General features: G+C 44.5%; 1 protein-coding gene across 6 annotated transcripts in view; it reads left to right on the forward strand.

Moving 5' to 3' along the window:
- Window positions 1-23,945, forward strand: part of LOC139105990 (ensconsin) — a 132,057-nt gene that overhangs the window by 23,581 nt on the left and 84,531 nt on the right. The gene's annotated exons all lie outside the window — the stretch shown is intronic.

Genomic DNA, 23,945 nt, shown 5'->3' on the forward strand with positions numbered 1-23,945 from the left:
TTAGTCTCCCGCGGGAATACGTCGTATTTTTTTCGAGTTTAGTTGCCAACGGGAATCTCTCGTGCGCGTGAAGAAGCGGCGAGGGACGGGGGGGGGAGGGAGCCGGGTCTTATTTAAGAAAATTTATCCGCGATCTCTCGCTACGTCGCGCCGCCCGAACGCGCGCGGGGACACGCGTTCGAGGATTTCGGAATGAAGATAATTACATCGGGGTCTCGAGGATGCGATAAATTCGCCGGGGCCCCATGCTCACGTATGCCCGTGGAATTTGCTGAGAGACGCCTTGTCCTCTATCTTCTTTATTTTCGCCGTTCGAGCCTCTCTCTTTTTCTCTCTCTCTTTCTCTCTCTCTTTCTCTCGCTCTTCTTTCTCGTTCTCCTTCATCTCTTCGTGGTCCGCCGCAAACCCGTAATTTGCCCGTTTAATCCTGCCGCGATTCCAACGAGCCCAAGCAGCTTCTTCGTGCTCCGCTAGCGCCCGTCTGGTTTCGTGTCAAACATCGGATTCACCCTTCGGGAATGCCAGCGGATTTCCTAGAACCCTAACGACTCAGCCTCAACGAAATAAAGGGATAAGCGCCTCAAAATGATCTTCTGGGAAAGGAAAACGTTCTCCAGCGCGGTGCAGATTCAGGAAACTTCAGCTTCCCGCGCTGCTTCGCGCATAAATTAGCGAAATTCACCAAGTTCTATCGCGGAACAAATTTTTAACGCGCGCGTAATGCGTAATATATGCGCGATACTTCCTTTATTTTCCAAGTAGAAACGCAAAGATGATCCTCGGAGATTACGCGGCGCGTCATTGGATTTTTAATCGGCCGACGTATGAATTTATCGACGCTTTCATATCTTTTTAGGCACACTTTCCGAATCGTATCGCTCGGATACGTTCTGTAATTTGATGAAACCGACGGTACACATAAATTGCGGGCCGCGAAGACACGTACGACGTCGTTACAGCCTGCAGCGTGCGATACGACGGAATGTTGATTCTGTTCGATGTCAGTTGTCTCGGGGCTTTACGTGTTCGATTCCTTGCCGTAATCCGCGCTGCCTCGCTCGAACGATTCCGCAGATTGAAAAACTTTTCGCTGATTGGATTTCGTCGGAAGTTGTCGGCGAGATTAGGCCACGAGAAAGAGGGACTTTAAGGTCGAGCGTGTAACGCTTCGTTTGCGTTATCTATCGCCCGCGGCCGTGGGATGGAAATCCCAGAGAAATGCACATAAATCGATGGGCTTCGCGCGAGAGAGAGCATCCGTCCGCCAAGCGCTCCAGGTCGATCCTCCATTAATCGCAGCCTGATCCTGGCACTGCCACGGGCAGGCTCCCGAGACTACCGCGTTCGGGACCACAATACGAGTCGTCGGAAGTCGAGTTTAACCGTTCCCTGAATCTTCACCCGCGAGAGAGATCTTAACGCTCTATTACGGCGGGTACCCTTCGAACGCATCACTCCGAATCCCGAAGACAGTATCCTAGAGCTTGTTATGGTCGATTAAGTAAATTTGCTAGTTCTTAACCATTAGCTACCCCGCGGCAAATAATACTTTATCCCCGCCTTGACTTTAATCCTGTACAGTTTATTAATTAGTTAATTGAATTTGTTTTTCGTACCCGTGCCTGCGTTCGATATTACCGTTTCGCGTGGAATTTCGCCAATTGGGGCGCACTCGGCGGTCGGTAATCGCGAGAATCTGAGGAAAATCGATGCCCTTTCTGTGTCGAGTTCACGCCGACGTCATCGCGACGGTGGTATCGTCGACGTTGACGTCGCACTCGATGGGGCGTCTCAAGGTCTTCGTTGGGGGCCGCGGGTGTTTCTCGACAACCCCATCTTCTGGTCTAGTCCGCGAACTGTGGAAACGGGGGGGAAAATTATCCGACGCGTCGCGTCTATCGACCATCCGTGCCGTCGGCGCCGCGCAGCGTCGCGACGCCCGCCAGCCAGCCAGGAGTTCACTGCGCTCCACCTTTCGGGGCGAGCCCAGGCCGAGCCGAGCCAAGCCGAGCGTCTCGGGCCAAAGCGGAGGAGAGAGTCCACGGTGTCAGGTGAAAAAAAAAATCGCGGCTTCGTTCTCTTTCCGGTTATCTTTCCATCGTTCTTTTTTTTTTTTTTTTTTTTTTGGCGTCCCTGTATCGTTATCGACATTCCCGCGTCTCTTCGGCAAGCAATATGTGGTGTTGCAAACGACTAGACGCTTCCGATTGGCCAGTCACGACCGTCGTTCGAGGTAACATTTCCTGTCTGCACGTCGCCGCTACCGCCGCCTCTCTTACGTCCGAGACGCCAGTCGGTTGTTGTTCTCGAGACTTCTTGTCCCTCTTTCCTCCTTTCTCTACCTTCCTCACGGACGCTTCTTCAGCTTCTTTCAGCCACTTCGCTCTTCCACCGCTTCTTTGCACCAAAAGAGAAACAGAGACCAGTCGGAGAGAAGGAGAGAGGAGGAGATTTCGCATACCTGCGCGAGAAGAGACGGGAGAAGATGAAGGTCGAACGGTGTCCACGCGAAACGGGTCGTCAGGCCGTAGACCTTCGCGAGTTGCTCGAATTTTGGCGAGACGGGCTCGCGTTGAGCCAAGACTTCTTCAAAAATACTTCCTCTCTTGGCAGTCAATTTTATCAGTCTCCCGTTTACGATCTCGAATTCGCGATTGTTAGGTCATTCACTCGTAAACGTTCCATAAATCAAATAATATAACGCGACAAATAATACGTTCTTAAACAAGCCCGTGAGCAGAGGATGCGACTCGCCTTAATGGAGGCTGGCGAGATCGCCCGCCGACATTTTTCCGCTGGAAGATAAATCCATCGCTCCGCTCGATGGACCGGGTGACATTCTTGTCATCGGGTTCTCACGTTCTCGCGTCGCTTCGTTGCAAAGGATGGATTAAAAGCTTTTCAGCGATGCTTTTAGCTCTCTCGTCGAACACTTGTCAAACACCTCCTTCGATATCGCCTGTTTTCTCGTGTCAAGGTTGAGGCCTATGGAACGGACTCGTCCCAGTTAGATCGTCGAGTAGGTAATCGTCGGAGAGACGACTCGTCCTGTGACGCGCATTCGTTATTCCTGTTTCTCCGTCGCACGCTTCAATTCACACGCTCTCTGGCTTTATGTACCGCACCTTGTCCCTTCGCCCATCAATTAAAGCGTTATCTCGCTACGAGGAATTTACGTGGATTAAGGTTGTAGAATTTTGGTATTAATTATTAACGAATAATAGCCCGACGTGCGCAGTGACAAGGGCGTTGATTATCGATTGTCTCTTATCACTTCAAGGCTTCTCAATCTCCGTAACGACCTCCGCTAAATTTACCATCGGCAATTTCGCCGCGCAATCGTTTATGAAAACACATAGCCCGTAACCTGCTCGTGTTATAATGCGATTCCGCCCGATCTACTAGAAGCCGCATATGGGCGATTTCCTTAATCGCATTGGACATTCCGATAGTCTATTCGATTTGATACCACTTGCGGGTGACGCAACAAGCGCGTCCTCTTTCGCGATCATTGATTTGCCTCTTTGCGCTTGGAGTAAACCGTGGCTCTGTCTGTACCGTGGTTATCTTTGCCGTAATGCGAATGACGTGCCGTCAACGCGGCGGTCTCCTCTGGAAGCAAGTAGCCCAACAAGTCGCAATTGTCGATTGCTTCAGATTAAGGCTGATGCAATGGTTAAGAGCATTAAGACTAATTAGCGATTAAAAAGATGAACGGATAAACCTCGGATGTACTTAGATTTTTTTTTTAATTAAGACAAAATTTTTTTTAACTATATTTAAAAGAAATTTAGAATATTTTGTTTATAGTAAAAATCTAATCGCACAATTTTTTGTAATGAATAAAATTGGAGTTCGCAGTATCAATTTTAATGTCCGCTTCTCTCATTGATCCGCGTGAAAGGAAGACGGACGGCAAAAATAACAGCTTCCGTTATGCGCTGGTAAAAGTATTTGGCACATCCGCCGTCTAAAGGCGTCGACCGTTGCGAGTTATTTCTGTCTGCGTCGGCAGAGCTTTTGTAATTGGAGAAATTGCTTTGTGTACAATGAAAATCCTCAGATCGGTGCAACTCGATAGTAAAAAATATTTATATTTAAAGATAAAAAAAAAATTACTTTACTAACAAATAAACGTGAAGAAGTACCTTGCATTCAAATCAAATATTTTATTTCTTTTAATTTTCCTTGTTTTATCTATATAAAGAGGAAGAGAAAATCATTTAAGTCGCGGCCGGTTTATCTTGGTTACGCAATTGTATTTTCCGTTAAAGGTTGAATGCTAACGAATCTCGCGTTCATTGAAATACTGCGACTCGCGAAACACCGTCGCCGTGATTACGTGATCCATGGCGAAATCACCATCGCGTACCAGATATCATTGCCCACGTGCACCGGCAATCTCCTCGAGAGGCCGACTCTTGCAAGGCCCTTATGCAAATTCATACGCGCGCCCACGTCCGCTGTCGCGTCCGTCATACGCATTACGTATCGTTAAAATAAAAGACGGGTGCGTTGCCTTAAACAGCGGTGCTGAAATTAATTCGAGGCGCTGACGCCGCATGATATTTCATATCTAGATTTTAACGATGTCTTGATATTCTTGTTATCTATTTCTGTACTTATCTCGTTATAATTACTGGTATTATTACGCACTTTATAGCACTCTTTCGGGATTTTTCAAATGTGTAAGTAGTGTTTTTCACGGCGGAAGCTGTTCGATTAACCTATCATCGTGCGAGCGACGATGGCGCGAAGGGGCAATTTCCGACGCGTGAGACGTGATTATAAGAAACTATGGGAAATACGAAAGCTTGTAATTAAGTTATAATTACTATTAACCCGGCATCATTACAAGCAAGTGCGACTTTCATCGTCACTCCGAAACTTTCAAAAGTTAAGTATCTTGTTTGATTGCACCGCATCAAAAATCGTTTTTTTTTTTTTTTTTTTTTTTTCGCGTTTAAGACGGAAACCTGCCATTCCGGCTAATTTCGTTTATTCATTATACATTCCTTGATTAAATGCGGTCGTTAAGTATCGTCAGAGACTTGTCTAGATTTTCTCTACTCGTTTCTTCATTTTACTCGGCGCAAAATTAACGCGGCGCTTCGTATAATCCAAAACGAATTTGCCATTACGTTTTCTGTCGACAGTTTTAGTTTTTTTTTATTTTTATTTCTATTTTAGTTTTATTTAGTTTGACCTGTCCTGCCGGTCTATCTATCGCAATCAAGCTGAAAGGGTCCCTTGTACGAATATAAACGTCAGAATTTCAGATCCATCGCGACCATGACCTGTGAATGAAAGCTGCGCGCTAATTCCAACCCTCCTTCAAAAAGCGTTAATTAATTCTAGTCAAACCTGAAGCTCGGTCACTCAAGAACTTTCTAACTTTTAATTCCTATTTTACGGTTTGTCGCGAGAGCAGCGATCCGACAAATTACTCGACACGGATTTACCCGAGTATAACGTGGTTATATATTTATTTTATTTTTTTTTAGTTCTCTTTAATAACGTTTTAATTTTTCTAAATATAATTTTTACACTCGTAAATTTTGTTAAGAAGAAAGTTAATTTGAGGTTTGCCAAAGAATAAAAATTAAATAAATACCGCGACAGAAGTGGGACACTTTGTAACCCTGAGATCTAATATGAGAGCCTGAGCATATCGCGAGTAATAGCTGCATAAGACACGGCAGCTGTCGTGAATCGTTGAGCCGGATCCGCGAGGAACCGTCGATTATCGAGACACGGTGGCCTCGGGCATCGCGCATGTTTGACCGAGGCATCCGATGGCATTCAGAAGTCGTCGTACTATCGGTTAATGCGATCGGATCCGAGACGCTAATCAGCGTATTGCGAATCGGCTTCTCCGCGAACACGGCCCGGCTCGCGGCGGCGAGGTTCGGTAATCCCGCGCGGATTCTTGAGGATAGTAATTACAGTGCTTAACGAATAACCGCAGGCAGCTGCCACGCCGGGTACCGACGAACGTTCGTTTATCAGTCTCTTTCTCCGTCGGCCGCGTGTCGGACTGTCTCGAAACATTTGCGCGGGGAAGCACCTCTGGATGCCGCGTGAAAGGAAAACATATACGTATACGAGGAACGTATATGAGACGTTTGAAAAAAATATGAACGAGGTCTTTATTAGTTCATCGGAACGTTCGCTTTGAGAGAAATTAAATTCCGCCACGCGGAAAGAAATTGAATGCGAGTTCAGCGAGTCGGTCGCTTCTCCTCGCCGCTTCGCTTGAATTTTTGGATGCTGGGCAGCAAAAGTTCTGACGTGATCGCGAGGAAAGTTCGAACGATGACGCCGATGATAAGAAATGTTTGATAGCTCGCTGCACCGATGGCGCCTCGCGGCACGATCATCGATCACAATCGTCGCCGGGATCGAATCGACAAATAGAGCATCGTGTATTGCGCGTAATAACGATATTCATTTCTGTCGCGTCTAACAGGATCGCCTTTTCTCGATATGATGCATCACGCTGATCGGGCAGTGATGGGAGTGTGTTACATCGTAAATCCGAAACGACGGCGAGTCCATAAGTTATAGACGATCGCCGCGGAGATTTAAATAAATCCTTTCGTAAACACAGCCCGCGCCGCTCGATGCCCCAATTAACGGTTGCTTTTTTGCCTCGCGGAGGCCCCAATCGGGTGTAAAAACGAGCGTTGCGAGACAGACTAAAGGCCACCATCCTGGTCGCCGGCGCATAATTGCGCTTGTTAATGAGCGTGCCTCTCGACCGGCTCTCGTAATTAGAAAGGTAGTGACCGATTCTTCTTAAGTTCCCGATCGTCTTTTTTTTTCCCCGTAGCGTTGCGTAAGATTATCGTTTTTCCTTTTGTTCTTCACGATGGCACTCGGAAGTGAACCGCAAAATAACTCCGGGATGAGTCACGAGAGCTGATAGATCGATTTATTGGTCGCGGAGGCAGTTAATTATAATTATGCAAATGCCGCGGCGGGACTGAAAATGCCAAATAAGCGCGCGCAGCCACTCGTTCTGCATAATCGCCCTCATAATGTGGTAACGGGATCGCGGTTAATTAGCTGACAACAAGAGATTGCCGACACCAAGTCACGCTTTTGAAAATAATCTCAGAAAATCGCTAACGGAGTATTACGCAGCGAATTCGAAGAAAATCAGGTTCCGATTTCTCAATATTCGTTCGAGAGGAGTGGAGCTTTTACTCAAACCTCGATTTAATTTGACGTAAATAAATTTTTTTTTTTTTAGTTAACCGATTTTTTGTTAATAATTTGATTGTGATTGCTACATAGAATTTGAAATTGCATACACGAGTTTTTAATGATTTTTACGCAAAGGGTCGGTGATCATCGTCATATTATCGTTAAGAGTTTTTATTACGAAATTTTTAATTAAAATTAGATTTGATAATTGTTTAACATTGGATAGTGCTAAGTTCCTCGCTTTTGTCTTATCAGTTTTCGCTCGAAGCGGCTGGGTATTTAAAGTTATCGGTGTCATCGGTATCGCGGGCAATTTGGAGGACGCCGACATGCGAGAGACGGTAATTCCGTAGATTCGATCCGCGCCACCACGGGTGCCACCGATTGCAGGGTAAACAAAAGGGAGGTCGAGGGTGCTCGTACGTGACTGCAGAAATAGCCGGGGAGACGGGGACGCGCTTCGAAAGTTCTAATTTTACATATGGATTGCTACTAATTGCGGACCGACTGTCCGCGTTCGTCGTGACGTTAATCGCGGACGGATGCACACCGTCGACTTACGTAATTTTTAACACCGGACATTTCAATTTTAATTCTGCCCACGTTTCGCGAGAGTATTGATTTGAATAGCCGCGAGAGCTGCGACTATTATTGACAACTGTTGCGTGCTTTCGGCGCCGAGCGCAGTGCGGTTTCCGCATATTGCGGCCGCAGAAATAGGATAATAAGCGAGGAGAACGCAAACCGCGCCGGGCACGCCGTCGTTCTAATTTTACAAACGACTCGGGTCGATCCTCGCGGTCGGCAGGAGGCATCGCTCTAAAAGCGTCTTTCGGAAGCACGCGCGCCCCGCATTTTTCGAGCACGTCTCTCTCTCGCCGTTACCAGCGAAGGCACACGACGTAATTCCGCGGTTTTCTCGACCACGACGTCTGGCGAGCGAAACTCGTAGGCTGCCTCTCTCGACGTCGACCATCGGAGCTGCAGATTCCTGCAGCTATCAGCGTTTTCTCCCGGCCGACGGTTTCTCGATAATACCGTCGCTCGTTAAAAGTTAATTCGCTAAAAAGCGCATTGTTACATTTTTCTTTTACGCATATAAAAAAAAAAATTTTTCAAAGTACCGACGAGTCAATTAATCTGGGAATAAGAATTTGATTTTATTAATTTATATAATGATATTCTTTTAGCAATAACAAGTGTATTCACTTTTCTTAAATAACGTTTCATTTTATATTTATTTAGTTCTGCCGAAGTCTAGCGTATTAGCAAACATTTTATTATTTCTTTACGGATTTTATTTTTAATTTGAATCTCGGTATGTGTGACGCGTAAAAGATTAAAAAGAGCTGTACGTCGCGCAGTTTACTTTGTAGAATAAAAAAATATTCTCAGAAAAAAATACCAATTTTTTCGGAAGCTGGATGAGAGAAAGTGCGCATTGCTCACGACACTCCGTGCAATGTTTACGGAAAATTTCTTGCATGATTTAATGCGTATCGATACGCTGTCTTGCATATTCAAGCCGAGAGCGAGCAGACTTTTACGATTATGGGCAACACGTTGCCCTGGCCGATAAAGTTAAAAAAAAAGAAACAAAAAAAAAACGGGAATTGCGAATGGTGTTGATCGTGATTTTTTCACGCGACCGCTTTTCCGGTCGGTTTGCTATCGGCGCGTATCGCCATTCAATTAAATTTCCCCATCGCATTGCAACCGATCGTCGATCGTTTACTACTGCATTATCACAAACGTTTTTGCTCCCCTTCTTTCTCTCTCTCTCTTTCTCTCTCTTTCTCTTTCCCTCCTTTTCGTTACATTCCAATAACTCCGCTACAACTTTGCAAATAACTTTCAAACAACCTATGGGAAATTAGTTCGAAGGACAGATAAGATAAATGTCAAAAAGGTTAGAGAAAGGGCTGGAAATTGTTTATAGAGGAAACTCTCCTACGCAGGAAACTGGTAATTATCTCCAGTTTCTCGTCAGTGGAAGGTAGACGGGTCGTGGTCTCAGGTTAGAACGTTAATTAAAACTTATCGCATAAATTACTGCAAATTTTCCGTTATTACAGATACAGAGAATGACATTCGTAGTCTATCGTGTAGAACTATCGAAAGAAATATTTATTTTTAAGCAAATGTTTAATTTTAATATTAATATTTTGTTTAACGTATAATTATATTTTTGTTGCAGGTGAGTCGTCACAAATTGCTCTATCAGTACAATGTCGCGAAGCTGTTTTGCGCGAAAATAATCGCCCGAAGTTCAGGTAAATCATTACGAGAGAGAGCTTGAAATAGATCCGATCGTAGACGTCATTTAGATATTATCTTAACGCCAAAGGGATCGTAAATCTTCCTTCCAAGATATTTACGATCAATTTTTTTTTTTTTTCAATAATTATTATCCGTATGCAGGTTGGGTCGCGTCTCATTTAGCGAGAGATCGCTTTTGGCAGCATCTCCAATCGCGATGATCGAGGGGACGCGAGTAATGATTAAATTTCGAAAATAGACTTGGCCCGATTTGCCCGTAAAGTTCCTACGACGTTCTCCGTGGTTTCTCTGGCATTCTCCTTTTGCATAGAAAATCATGAGAAAAATCAAGACTAAAGATGTATATACGTTGATATATTGCGTTAAAATAAATGTGCTGAAATAGATATATACGCGCATTTGGCAGTAACGAACGAAGTGGAAATTTCCAAAAGGACATATCTAGCGTGTGCATTTTCTTTTTCTATATCGTCGATTATTTGGCCAGCAAAAGGAGCACGGGAGAGAACTAATCAAGTTCCAGGAAATTTCTTGGCTATTAATATTCGCGCGCGTACACAATTATCGCTAATCGTGGCTTTGCCGTGAAAAAATAAATTATTAATTAACACAACGACATTGATATATTTGTACTTTCGTACCGAAAGAAAGTTTCGTTGCGGCGAGGCCGCGCTTGTGTCTTTAATTTCCAAATGCGTCCCGCTGCCAGTTGGCAATGATTGCATTGATGTTTTTATCCGAGTCGAGAACATGTCAGCTGCTAGTGACGCTCCATTTTTTTTTTTTTTAAATATAAAAATTTGAAGATTAGGAAAAAGCTTAATTATGTTAATAACGATTGTTCACTTTTAATTAATAAAACACCGTATATGACGCATTGATTTTACCAATTTTAATCGTGCAAATGTATTGAAATGTAACAGGTTTAAAGTATACCCACGTAATTTGCACGGTGTTGATGGCACATACGATTATCTGAATTAATAATAATAATTCTGAAATGTTATATTCAAATATATGTATAATGCGAATCGGCGCGGCACTCTGCCGGAAATTAATTGTGCTTGGAAAATTAAACGGATATTAACGTGCGACGCAGTCATTATACACGACATGACGTCTGGATATCGCCGCGATACGGTCGTTCAATTATTATCGGAGATGCAAGGAGAAATGTGCCAACCGTTAATTGTCATTACCGTCGTTGAATTAAGAGTAATTAAGGTCGGGCCGGCGTTCGCGCGCGCGAGGTGATAGCGTGGCGTGCAGTCCGCGGCCAAAATAAATAAAATCCTGCTTAATTGCGGTCGTGTTTCTCCGATAGATAGAACAATTTTATTATTCCGCCGTGTAATCTGTTAATTGGTCTACGTCGCGTAATTATATTTTTCGGAGCTCCACGAGACGAGACGGCGCTTTCGACGTTTTCATAAAATCGCAGGTAATTGCGATATCACTCGCGGCACGATATCATATTTGCCGTGGAGAAACAACTCGCATTTTTACCAAAAGATCGCGGCTAATTACGTGAGAAAGCAAAAAAGAGGACAAATTGTTCGCCGGAGATAACTCGTGTGTACCGTTAAAATAGCGTAAACCTTCCTTATACATATCGTCCGCTACTGTCGTGCTCGCCAGCTATTTGTACTTGTCGCATGTAATTGAAGGCTCCTTCAACGCACGTTTCACGAGATCCATTACGGCTTTCAAGGCCAAAGATTTAAGAACCGCGCGTGACCTCTCTTCTCTCTCCGGCCATTAGAGATAATTAAATTAATCTCGCAAATGCTCGAAACAAATACCCTCCATTATTAATCTTGCCTTTTTTTTTTTTGTTTTCTTTCTTTCGGCACTTCCGTCGTTATAAAAGTAATACGTTCCGTGATATCACGGCAATTCGCGTAATTAATTATAATTACACGTGTTTGTTTAGAAAACGCGGATTACTGTCTCGTTCCTTAATTACAATCTTGCTTGCGTTTTAATTGCGGAATTTTCTGTTAGCGTTGGAAGTGTCTACACTTGTTAACACTTGGCAGAACCACTAGAAAGCGTATAAAAAATATTCAATACGTACGATTAATTTGTTGAATTGGCCGTCCCGCGGCCGAACAAGTTTCCGGCCGTTGAGTCGCGTGAAAGCGAATTATTTTTCTAATATGCCGTCCTCGATTTCTGTATAACCTTTCGTCAAGATGACCGCCGGACATTCGTGCTCCGGATTAAGTGAATCTCCAATAATATCTAAGCTTCGCACGTGCACGTCACGTAGGAACAATGCGCAGAGGATCGAAGCGGGATTCTGCCGCTTTGCTCTTTATCAGCCCTGCGATTAATCGATTTCCCCAAGCGACCCGCTCGAGTTAATTACGCGTCGAAGTAATAAGAGAGTCCGATCTCATTGTCGAAGGGGACCCACTATTCCGGTCACGGGGTGGCGTGTTTGACGGATCGCGTTACCACTGACCTGAAAGGCGAGTAATAACGACAATCCTTGGGTAAATCATTGTAATGAACGTCCTACATATTCGGCCACAAATAGCAACGTGCGGGCAGAGGTCGATGGTCGTAAAAACCGAGTTAACGGATCGGAAAAATGACGAGTACAATGACAATAATAAGTAACGAAATACCACGTTGATAAATTCTCCACAAAAATTTGCGTACTTTTGGTTTAAAGAAAAAAAAGAAATAAAAAAAAAAAAATAGAAAAAGTGAAGACTTAGCGAAATTTTACAGTATATTTTATATCGAGATTTCTGACGTAACGACCGACGTAATCGACGATATTTTTTTTCTTCGCGAAAGCCAGGCACATCGATCGGCATCGTTGTTTTCTACGTGCAGCTTCTCTTAGTCGGGTGGTGTTATTAATGCGTGCGAGAGTTACGGGCGTTACAAAGGTCTCGCGCGAGCTTAACAAGGTGTAACACGTGCGTAAAGGCTCAGCTGTCTCGAATCGCAGGTGCACGCTTAAGGTGGGTCACGGTTTACGTGGCTGCTCGCCGATATTACGGTTATCCCCTTAGCGTGCCTGAATACATACATGTGTTTCTGAATCACGGCCGTTTCTCCTCGGAGGCCGCCCGCGCAAATCACCGGACCGCGGCGTTTCGCAATCGCGCTCGTTCGAGCGATGACGATCGATTCGGCGCGACCGACGCACACAACGGAAACGAGAACCGTCAGTCGAAAAAACCGTGAATCAAAATTCCATGTTAATAGCTCAATTAAAACGTTTGATTAAACCTGCAACTTAATTAACTGTAACTACGTGACATTTTATTCTATTATTCTTTGAACCTGATCACGAAATTTCGCGCAGCCGCGACTCGATCGTTATTTATTGGAATAATGAGTAATTAATTGGAAATAGTTCAAGAGATGCATTTAGAAATTGGTTCTGACTATATTTAATTTTTGCGAATCTTCGCGTTGACATGAATTCAACGTGGAAGGCACATCTATGTTGGAAAAATCTGTTTGTTAACACTGGTCACGTACTGACTTTGTAACCTTGTCGGGGATGAGTCTCAAAAGCGTCATTAAAACAACGTTTTTTTAATATATTTTTTTTATTTAGTTGCCGAGACATTGAGAGTTCTTGCCAAGAACGGTATAAAGTCTGAAAATAGGGTAAAAATTTCCACCAGATAAAATGTCATTACGTTCGCTTGTTAGGATACTTTTCTGGCCTTCTCCCAAGACAGTATATTTCGTATGCAAAATTATCAGACACCATTTCAATTTTTCACGAAGCTTCCCCCGAGCCCTTGAACTTTTCTCTCAATATATCAGACCCGTGCGTTATAATTTATTTAAATATTTAAAACGTCGAATCTTTTCTTTATATATTACATTTAATTGTACGCATTGATCATTCGCGTTACCGTCGATTATTAATAGAATGTGGATTTTCTCTAGTAATTACGTGTATTAATATCGGCGTCTGCGGTAAGGCAGCCGAATGAAACACTGTCACGTCACTCTGCGGTAACTTTCGAAAGTGTCTAATTAGTTACACTTTCAGACGGCACTTTTTAACTGGGCCACCATAGCATGATCGGTAACCATTAATCAAAGAAATTTATACCTCGTATTTACTCTAACAAGAAGGAAGGTATATATATACAATTACCGAAAAATAAAAAGCTGTACAGTTCCGCCGAGAAACGGTATCTAACTATTCGTTAAACGATTTAGTAATCGATAATTCTTATCAGTTTGCTCCACGAAATTTAGCTCGTCCGGCGTGATTCTCTTGCGTTTCGACGATAGAAAAATCGCGTAGCCGTCCGCGATCGGAGATGAACCTCGCACCTTCGAGCTTACAAGATACCGACGCCAATAAAATTTTACGAACCGTATCGCGATCGCTCCGGGATCGTTCCTCGTTCGTCTACGTACGTCCGGATTCTCGACGTTGTGTCAATAAAATCATTAGTGATTAGGGAATCAGGAACTTGGAAGGAACTTTTGATATCAGATTATTGTGACGTCGATATATTTTTAATCGACGAGGATTTTCTTGTTGAATATTTTCCTCTCGAACGAAATTTTGCCACCGGAAATATGTCGACCGCGAAAGACAATCGAAATCGTTCTCTTTACATCGGCGAAAGCGTGAAAATCGGAATGTGGTGTTTTTTCATGGCAGCGCGACGAACGTGTCCGCGTATTGTGAATATTACAATAGCAAAAACGGCATGAGATATGGATCGATGATGCCAGGCGAAGTTAAATGATTATCTTTATATCTTCCACGAAGTCGTAACAATGCAACTGCGCGCGCTTTTCTTTCCTTTGTTGGATAGCTACGGGTTACTGGAACGCATACGGTACACGGCGGATCGTAAATTTTGAAACTCTCGCCGCTGTGGGGTAACAGCGTCATTTCGTTAGACCACGAGAGCCTTGCTCGACGTTTATTCGGCAAATGAACATGCTCGAAATACTGTACATGTATTAACTGGAATTATATACGCCTGAATTGCGGCGAGAATTTTCCCTCGACTATAATTTTCGTTAAATCTGCGGTAGCATTTTGAAGAACGACGACGCAACAAGAGATAGCGAGGAGAATAGCTTCACGAATTGGTGACGTCGTAGTATCGACCCTCTTTAGTCGGGGCGCCAGCGGTCCGTCACCCTGGCAACCCTCGGCTCCTTTTGCGTAGACGAAGCACGACGGTGCTTACAAACTCTGGCTAGACGAATGGAGGATCCTCTCGGCGTGCACTCTTCGTTAGCGTCGCGGTCAACGAATGTCGAGAACGCTCGAGAGAAAAAAGAGGGCTAGAAAAACAGAGGGCTTTCACCGCGTCTTCCCACTGGGATGGGATCCGAGAAGATAGTCTCGGCTGTTATAAATCGCCTTATCTCCCGACGAAACTGTAGCGGTTGACGAGCCGAGATTACGAGAATGGAGAGGGGGGGGGGAGGGGGTGACAGATTACAAAGGAACACAGTCATCGATAGTCGGCCGGTTACGAGGAAAAGATAAAACTTCGAATAAGGCAGTCGAGTTTATACAGATCGCGCCGGGGAAGATTATCTCGGGCAGATAGCGTCAATCTTTAATCCCAGAAATATTTTCTAGGATTAAATCTCGACATCCTGTTATACTTCGAGCGCTGTGTTCAAGTCTCGCGGATGAGGGACACGGTGATTGGATTAATCCGGTATCTTAATCCGCGCGGAGCGAACTCGCGATTTTGTTTCAACAATATGACATGCTGTGGTGCTATCTCGCGTCAGATTATATTAATTTTCCTCCATCAACTCCGCTTTCCAAACGATGAAAAGAAGCATCGTCCGTTAGTATTATTCCGACACGTTCAATGATTGAATAACAGATTAGGCGGCCGCGTCGCGGTAAGACCGTCGGACTGTTAATCGGTGGCGAGTTCGGAATAACTGTTTTTAGTCCAGCGAATCGGTTTATTGGCGGTGCGGGGCTAGATGCATTGTCCTGTGCCCGCCGACTCTCCCCGACAATAAATAATCGGGATCGCACGTAACGAACAGGCGAATTACGCCGGTAATAACGACGTGCACGCAGTCGCTCGCGATCATACTCGTTAATTAAGTCGGTATTGGATCGATCTCTCCTTCGCGCGCATCATCGAGCGTATCGTTCTATCTTTCTATTTATCATCGCCGCGCGCGAGATAACAGGAAGCGCCGGTCGAGACTTTACAGCCGCCGGGAAGCCGTTTGCCGCCTATGCTTCCGTGCATCGGCTTTGATATATTATACGCGATATCATATTGATGGCTGATACGTCGTGAGTAGAGAGAAAAAGAGAGAGAGAAAGAGAGCGAGAGCGCGCCGTGAATGCGAAGCAATAACCCGCTAAACTACGAGCGGCTGCAAAAGGTGGTGAATTTTTAACTAGACCCTGCCATTCTTCACTGTTGCCTTTGAGCCTGATCTTTAATCTCCAAGTATTCACGCTGTGATCGGCGCTTTCATATACAGTTACCTTTTCACGACATTATTTTTTTCCCTCTGTCATTACGGTCATGTAAATCTTTATAATTTATTATTAAAAAAACATTTATTTTTTACTCTCGTTCCGGTATTATTTTGTCGAGTAGCTTTAAAGGAAAACGGATATAGTGTCCTCATCGCGCAATATTTATTGCATCGGAATATAACAATTTCAAGAACCAGGTAACTCTGTTCGTTCGTTTTACAATTTATCGCCGGGGTATTGAGCGGACAGTTTTAGCGGATGGATGCTAATGGCATCTTCGGGATGCACCCGAAGACGGCAGCGGTTATTATGTAATTAAGGGCTGAGGGCTGGGGACGCAGGTGCAGCCAGGAAGTCGATAAGCGTCGCGATACTTATGCACAGTCGTCGCGCCGTTTCTCTCTATAGAAAATCCCACTTTGGATTTTCGAGATTACACGTTACGTTTGTCGCGAGCACGGGGCCCGATAGTCGTTTCTCTCGCAAAGGGGAGCGCGCGCGCCGAGAAAAACTAAAATACATACGACGTATATAGCCATCTCTGGAAACGATTACGCTGAAAATTTCTTGTCTGACCTATAAAGTCGCTCGTCTTCCCTCGCTTACACGAAGACCCCACACACGCCCGAGCACACACTCACGCTGGAAGTTACATTATACGAGAAAGTTATTGGCTTTTTCTTGCGCGGATGCTGAAACGTTAAGGCACGCTGGTACGGAGGAGGGGGAGAGGGGCGATCGATAAGGATCAGAGCGTGCAATGGGGAATCTCACTCGCGAGAACGTTACGCACACGGCGGGGCTAATTATCGCAATTGAAATTTTTACAAGCTCACCCGCAGGATGAGTTACGACGTTGTTTATGAGCTCGCGATGAAAAGATGATCGATCGGCCGCGATTGCTTCGGCAATCCGGCAATTTCGCGCGTTCGCGATTTGACGCACGAGACACGCGATTAACGAAGAGCAAAAGGAGCGATGGAAAATTCTCACTTGACGTAAACGCGATGGTCTTCTTGCTCCTAAGGAAATCCTATCTCTTTAATAGTGCCTTCGATCGAGACGACGATGCTCAAGGCAAATGGGGAGAATTGAGTAAAAATAATCCAGCGTAATTTTATATAATCGGGTTTGAAAAATATTATAAAAAAAAAAAGAAACAGACCAAAAATTTTACAACGCGGATCTTACGCACGCAAATGTATCTTAGATTTCGTGTTTTAGTTGTCTATTTTAATCAGAAGTCAAATACACGCGGGATTCTAAGTATTATGCAGTTATTCACCCGAGTAGAAATTGAGCCTAACAGTTATCTAACGACTAGCCAGCAAACACGTTGTTTTTCTCGTGACTGTCTCGTAAAACTGTTCAGCACTGAGCCAGAAATATGACGCTCAAAATGTTTATAGCTACTAAAAAAATATTCCTGGCTAATTATGAGCTTGAAAAGCTAAATAATTTCGCCGTGTGCTAGTCCTGCATCCACGTGGACGTGCAGCGCGATGGCCGCCGGTATAAACACAGGCATGTGCTTGCAACGCGCGCAGCGGCCGGCTGACTCGGCAATTGAGCGCGCGTTGACATCGGTCAATACGCGCAGTGAGTTAATACGCGGAGAAAAACGTTCAAATACTTAACTTTTCTAACTCTTTATTAGCCAGGAATAAATAATTATCTCGCTACGTAACCCGCGCTGAAATGGTTAGACGAATAATAAATTTTTTTTTTTTAAATAACACAATTTTACTTTTTTAATTTTATACATGCAGTAACGGCTGTAAGACACTAGATAGATAGTTTAGCTAAATAAAAAATTATGGTTAGTATCAAGCTAGTCACTAGGTAAGAAATATATCTAATCTGTGCGATCTAACCATTAGCTACAAAATCAGAATAATTAGATGTATTTCCACTCGGGTATATTATACAGTTTACAACTGTCATATTTAATTGCAATATACGGTCGGCGGAAGGGGCGATCACGGCGTTTTCTACCACGCCTATTCCGTCTGTGGGCATAAAGTATTTACGAGCGGTTGCTTCCTGCTTGAGCGGAAACCTGGGTACACCTATGCATTATCCAGACTGGTAAGAAGACCGACCGCGGCGCGTCACTTTTAGAAAAGGGGAAGACGCGGGCATCTCCCACGTAACTCAGAAGATACGGTGCGCTTTCGTGCGGCGAGAGCGAGACGGAACGATCTGCCGGATGCTGCGGATTCTCATGTGCAGAAGCCAAGTCGGAATGCTCGAACTCGGCTAACTACCCGCGAGCTACGTTCTCTCATATTAACTTTAATCAGAGCGGGGCTCTTCTCATTCGAGTTTCGGGGCAGCGCTGGACGTTACCGAGGAACGTGTCTCTTTCGACGCTCGTGACGTCGCGGGGATGAATAGTAAAACGCTACAGTAAAATGCACTTTTACACGGGCGTACAAATGCATTTTTATTTTTTATCTCTTAGAAAATTATATAGTATTAATGGATTAAATAAAATTTGCGTCATTACTTTCGCGTACCATTTTTAAATTAATTAATTAATATTGTTATTTCGAAAGCATGCATTCGCCTAACAATTTTTTCGATCTCGATACTCTTATCTCACGCAATGTGTTTCATTTACTTTCGCAACGGTCATCTTATCGAGGCATTTTTTTTTTATTTTTCCGTATCATCCGTGGGATCGTTGTTAATCACGCTAAAAAACGTTCCGGCCATTCGCGCACCATTATGGCTCGTACGCGAGCAATTTAATTCGTTCGAGTTAATTTACTTCGCATAATAGAAATCACTTTTCTTCGAAATCCTAACGTGCCGCGAAACGAATTTCTAGGCCTTCGAGGTGGAAAATGGACAGGCATGAAACCACCTAGTCTCCGACGACGCGGGAACGTCGCAGGAATCGCGGCGCCGATTAAAAGATCGGTCCTGAAACAGGAACGACTTCATGCTCGGTGATGCGTGTAATATTCTCCTGTTGGAAGAACATCGATCTCAACAAGCGTACGAAGGACGAATCGAGATAGCAATAAGCACACAGCTTCCGTTTTAAATTGTGCTTAATGCGTCGCGCGTTAAGAACGAGAAGAATCGTTTGTCGATCAAACCTTTCATTTGATTTAACGCTTCGCTGTACACGTTTTTTTTTTTTTTTTTTTTAACTATTTATCTCTCGCTTTGTTGTCATTTTACAGCGTAATTGTCTTTATCAATCCTCATTGCTTCCGTCGAATACATCATCAGCACGACGCTCGATAGCAGCGTATAAGAGATTGAAGGCACGCACAGAGCGAACGCAATACTCCCGTTTCCACGAGATCACAGACAGAGAAGGCGTGTTTGCTTTGAAATTCGAGTTTCCGAGAAGGAAACATTTTAGTCTCCCAGAAACTTAATATTATCGTATACTCGGGGCGGAAACAGTTGTATTTCTCCCGAGGATATAAACGTGACTCACGAACAGACGCGGCGCGCGAGCAGTGCGTCTCAAAAAGCGTCAAAAGAAATCGCGGAAACGGCAGGTAGATCAGCCCCCTCGAAACCCTCCCCGTCGGCCTCTAACTCCGCGTTTTCCCCGGACGACGCTCGTTCGCGAGCGGCGCTTCCTCGTTGCTCTTTCTCTCCCGCCCTGCTCGACTTTCGCCGGCCGCGCGCTCGCTCATTTAATTTGCGATCACGGCAAGAAACGACGGCGAGAATCCTCGAAGACGCGGAAACGACGCGGGCACGAACGCGAGCAAGAAGATCCGCGAAGCAGGGGATATTTATTACCGTCGGCTAAGAAATTATCGGTCGTCGTCCCGTCCTGCGCCGCAGCGAAAACGATCCTCGGTACGAAATTATTGGCGTCCCTTTGCGAGTCTTCCAAGAAACGATCGGGCGACCTAATTCCCTCCGCCGTGCCCACAGCGCGATTCTCGCGGCGGATAAAGGATCGAAGATCTCTATGGGAATTATGGCGTGCCGTTAGATTTCGAGGTAAACAGGCGAGGTTTCCAAAGCTGGAAATTACGCAGAGTTGCGTTTCGAGTCGCGAAAATTGTTTACAACATTATTGTAACTGCGACTTAAAAGATCGATTTCTTGCCAAATTGAAAATCGTCAAGCTCGCGATTTTAAAATCTTATTTTTTTTTTTTATAAGAAATTTTTTTTAGCAAAAATAATTTGCGACATGATGCGAGAAGCAGTAATTTATTTTGTTCCGAAAAAAAAAGTGTGCTTCAAATTTAAAAGCGCAGACGTAGCGATACATTACTCCGCGCGCTCCCAAACATGTAATTTGACATCGCAATCTCTGGAACGGCGCGGCTATATAGGTGCGTTTCGTATCGGAAATAATCGTGATCATCCTCATATTTACTCGCGATACGGGCGCGAATGCATTGCACGTGTCGGCCGGCTGCATGATTCTGGATCTTCATTACAGTCGCGCGCACACTGATGTGTTCAGGATGCGGGCTAGGAAAAGGGAATTCTGAACGAATAACGATCGCCGATGCATGCAATAATCATCCGAATATACCGGTATTGAAGCAGAAACTACTTACAATTACGTAATGTACTCCATTAATTACCACGAGTGAGACAATCGTTTCTTCGATTTGGAAAACACTATTTTGGAACTTATTTTCGCATTTTTTTTTTTTTTTTGGCGATCTGATTGATATTTATATCACGTTTAATAAATGCAAAAAATTTTTAACGCACAACTATCCCCGAACTTAAATCCATGTTTCGTATACGACTTTTCGAATGATTCTAAATTCCACGATGCGTGTCGCGCGCGATTGAAAAAACTGCGTTGCGAAACGAACGCGGAAAACCGTTTATCGTCGATTATTATTCTAGCGATGGGAAACGACGGAACGAAAAGTTCGCTTGGCCGTCAATAGAACGCGCAAATTATAGCGACATTAAGACGAGCGCGCGATCGCCGTCTCGTTGAACAATCGTTCGCGGGAGAAAGCACGGACGGCGGAGGTGACGCAATTTGTGACGCGCCAATCTGACTTCCCGTCACGCGAGGAAAGGATTGTCTTTCACGGAAAGCTGATTCCGGCTGACTACGGTTATTACTGTGATATTTAACACCGGGGACGGAGACGTTTTTGCAGCGTGCTTCATTAAAAAGAAAAACAAAAAAAAAAACCAAGCTTCTTAATGTGTCTATTAGTCGCATTAGTTATTTCAGAGAATTCTCGCGCGTCGCCTCGCTGACACAAGTCCGGCTTTATTTTTCAACTAGACCATTTAATGTTTTTCTCCGACGGAACTAGAAATGTTTTCAAGCTGCGAGACTGATTTATAATAAGCGGCACGAATTATTTTTAGGCTAACATATCACGAATTACCGTCACGTCGTAGCAAGCGTCCTTTCTTCCTCCGTTTTACCTGTCGTGAATTATAAGCTTGTTTAGGGCTTCCGAAATAACGGTTTGGCGACCAGCCGTTGCACCTTTTATTTTCTCCGCTGTCAAGTAGATACATTGTTCATTTGGCGTTTGCTTTCTTTACGACTTGACCTTCCATCTGGACATTTCGCTTCGCGCGTAATGTAAATTATAACGTTGAAACCTTTTAGGTTACGTTGTATTTTAAAGAGAGAAAAAAAGTATTTAACTTAATTACCGGAATTACGATAATGAAACGTCGCTATCATCCACGCACACCCCGCGGCTCTTACTCGAGTTGTTCCTTCACGTGGCAGATGCGGACACGTGCGATAATCGATGTGACACGAGCTCTCTTTCTCTCACTCTCTCTATATCGTCGGGAAAAGGTGATAAGTAATCTCCGTCAATCAATGGCTGTCCTTGGTGCTCGACGTTGTAGCCTGTATCTAGTGGAGCCAACTGATGAACCTGGCATTAGTCTCCCATACGGGGACATCGATCGTCGTTTGAATGACTTCGTACACGAGGCACGCACACGGAAGATCAGGTCGCAAGAAGCAGGCGTTCGCTACGTTCGCCGTGTACGTAATAGTGAATCGATGATGGAAACCCGGTCGAAGTAATTTCCTCGAGCTATTTTGATATTTGCCGTTGCCGGGAATGTTTTATCGAATGAAAAATCAACCGAGCCAACATCGAACGGAACAAAAACAAAATGCAATTCGCAATCCTCTCGCAGAAATCGCGCGAGCCTTATATCAATTCCCTGTTAATAGCGTAACTCGGATTTACGACGATTGAGAAGAATCGCTCTGCGCTTTACGACAGCGGGAGAAAATTACAATTTAAAAAAGTAAAAAAAAAAGATAAAAAAAGAAAAGGAGGGGCAGACCCTTCGCGATTCACGCTGCTAATGTTGACGAACTGCGTCTAATTAACCTTCGATTGAGGGGACAGTTATTCAAATATTCAATTAAGCTGTCTATCGAATGTCACGAATTTCAATTACGCGCGACGTGTATATTACTATAATATCTAGATGTAAATTTAATCACCATAATTTTCCGACGATTCCACAGCGGTTGTTAAACGAAAGTAGTTATCGCGTTAAACGAGTTTGTAACGACTGCTGAGTTTATTGGACGAGCATCGTGTCGCAGCCGATTGACCCTGATCTCTAAATTGCTGCGTGAAACGTCTTCGCAAGTAAAATCCCGATGGCTTCGTTTATCCGCGATCTTACGTCGCCGTCGAGACGGCATGCGTTCTCTCGACGCGTAAGTCCGATAGGGGGGGAAAAAAAAAGTAGCTCGATAAATCCAGCAAGGGAGTCTGGACTAACGGAGCAGCAGCCGCTACGTGTAACTATTATTCTCCAGCATTTTTCCCGACTCGTCCACGTTGCGAAATGTTTCTCGGAGCACCCATTTTCCAGCGCTCGTTCTCGGCGAAAATAGAATCCCAGTCAGATCGCGGCGTGAAAATAAATAAACGCCGTAAGAATTCGCGATTATAGAGCGAACCGCGCGACAGTGAATTTAACTCGCAAAAGCTTTGCTAATATGTTTTTAGATTTCTGATTTTTTATTTTGGGCTCCGCGGCCTCGTTCGCGGAGGAAAAGTCGGGGCTTGAACGCAGGAAAAAAAATCTGTCATTAGCGATTAAGACGGGGCGGTCTTGTAGGCGCAATCGATTAACCGCAAGAAATAACCGCGTAAAATGCCGCGAGATGTTCTCGGAAACGATTCGCCGTATGCTCGGTAGTTTCGGTGCATATTCGTGAGGTGCATTTTCCAACGATAAAAAGGGTCTCGCCGCAAATTACCGTAACCGCAACAAGAGCCGTTTCTTCCGTACAACCACGTTATTCCTACGGCGCGATTCCGCATTTCGTCCGGGTCGTACCACCCACGTTTTTCGTTGCGACTTACGCGGAGCTCCTCGCGCAATGCGGACGCGAATGATGCACGATATTTAAGGAAATTGTTTATGCAAAGTGACGACGATAATTTTTTATCTCTTTTTTTTTTTTTTTTTTCTTTCCTTTGCGATAAATTGTTCCGCAAAACGGTTAAACGGCAGAGTAGCAGCGAGTTAGCTGCAATTTAATTCGCACGCGGAGAATATTTAAACGTCATCGTGGAGTTATAAATAAAAATGGAATCACCTTTCAATGAAGATAAGCGGGGGAGGAGAGGAGGGACAATTCTGTTACCGCGACGAAATTTATAATCCCCTTTTATAGACGGTTTCCAAGCCGTCTAATTGCGCGGATTATGACCCAGAAAGCGGGCCAAAGCTATTTTAATGGCTCGGCCGGCTTGTCCGAGGAGGCTTGTCCGCTCCTTTTACGTAATCCCATGTAACCGGAAGGGATCGCGGAGCAAAAATATTGCGGTACCCGCCGCAACGGTTGCTTTCGCGCGGCGAGATTATTCCTCGGAATTAATTTTTAGACGATACACGTTGTTACACCGCCGCCGGTGAGCTGTCTAATTTTATCGCCCGTCGTAAAACCATGATCAACACAACGCGGTTCTTTTAGCCGCCGGTGCGAGCGAGTGCCACAACCGTGACGGATC

Source organism: Cardiocondyla obscurior, linkage group LG10 (genome assembly GCF_019399895.1).
Source record: "Cardiocondyla obscurior isolate alpha-2009 linkage group LG10, Cobs3.1, whole genome shotgun sequence".
Taxonomy (NCBI): domain Eukaryota; kingdom Metazoa; phylum Arthropoda; class Insecta; order Hymenoptera; family Formicidae; genus Cardiocondyla; species Cardiocondyla obscurior.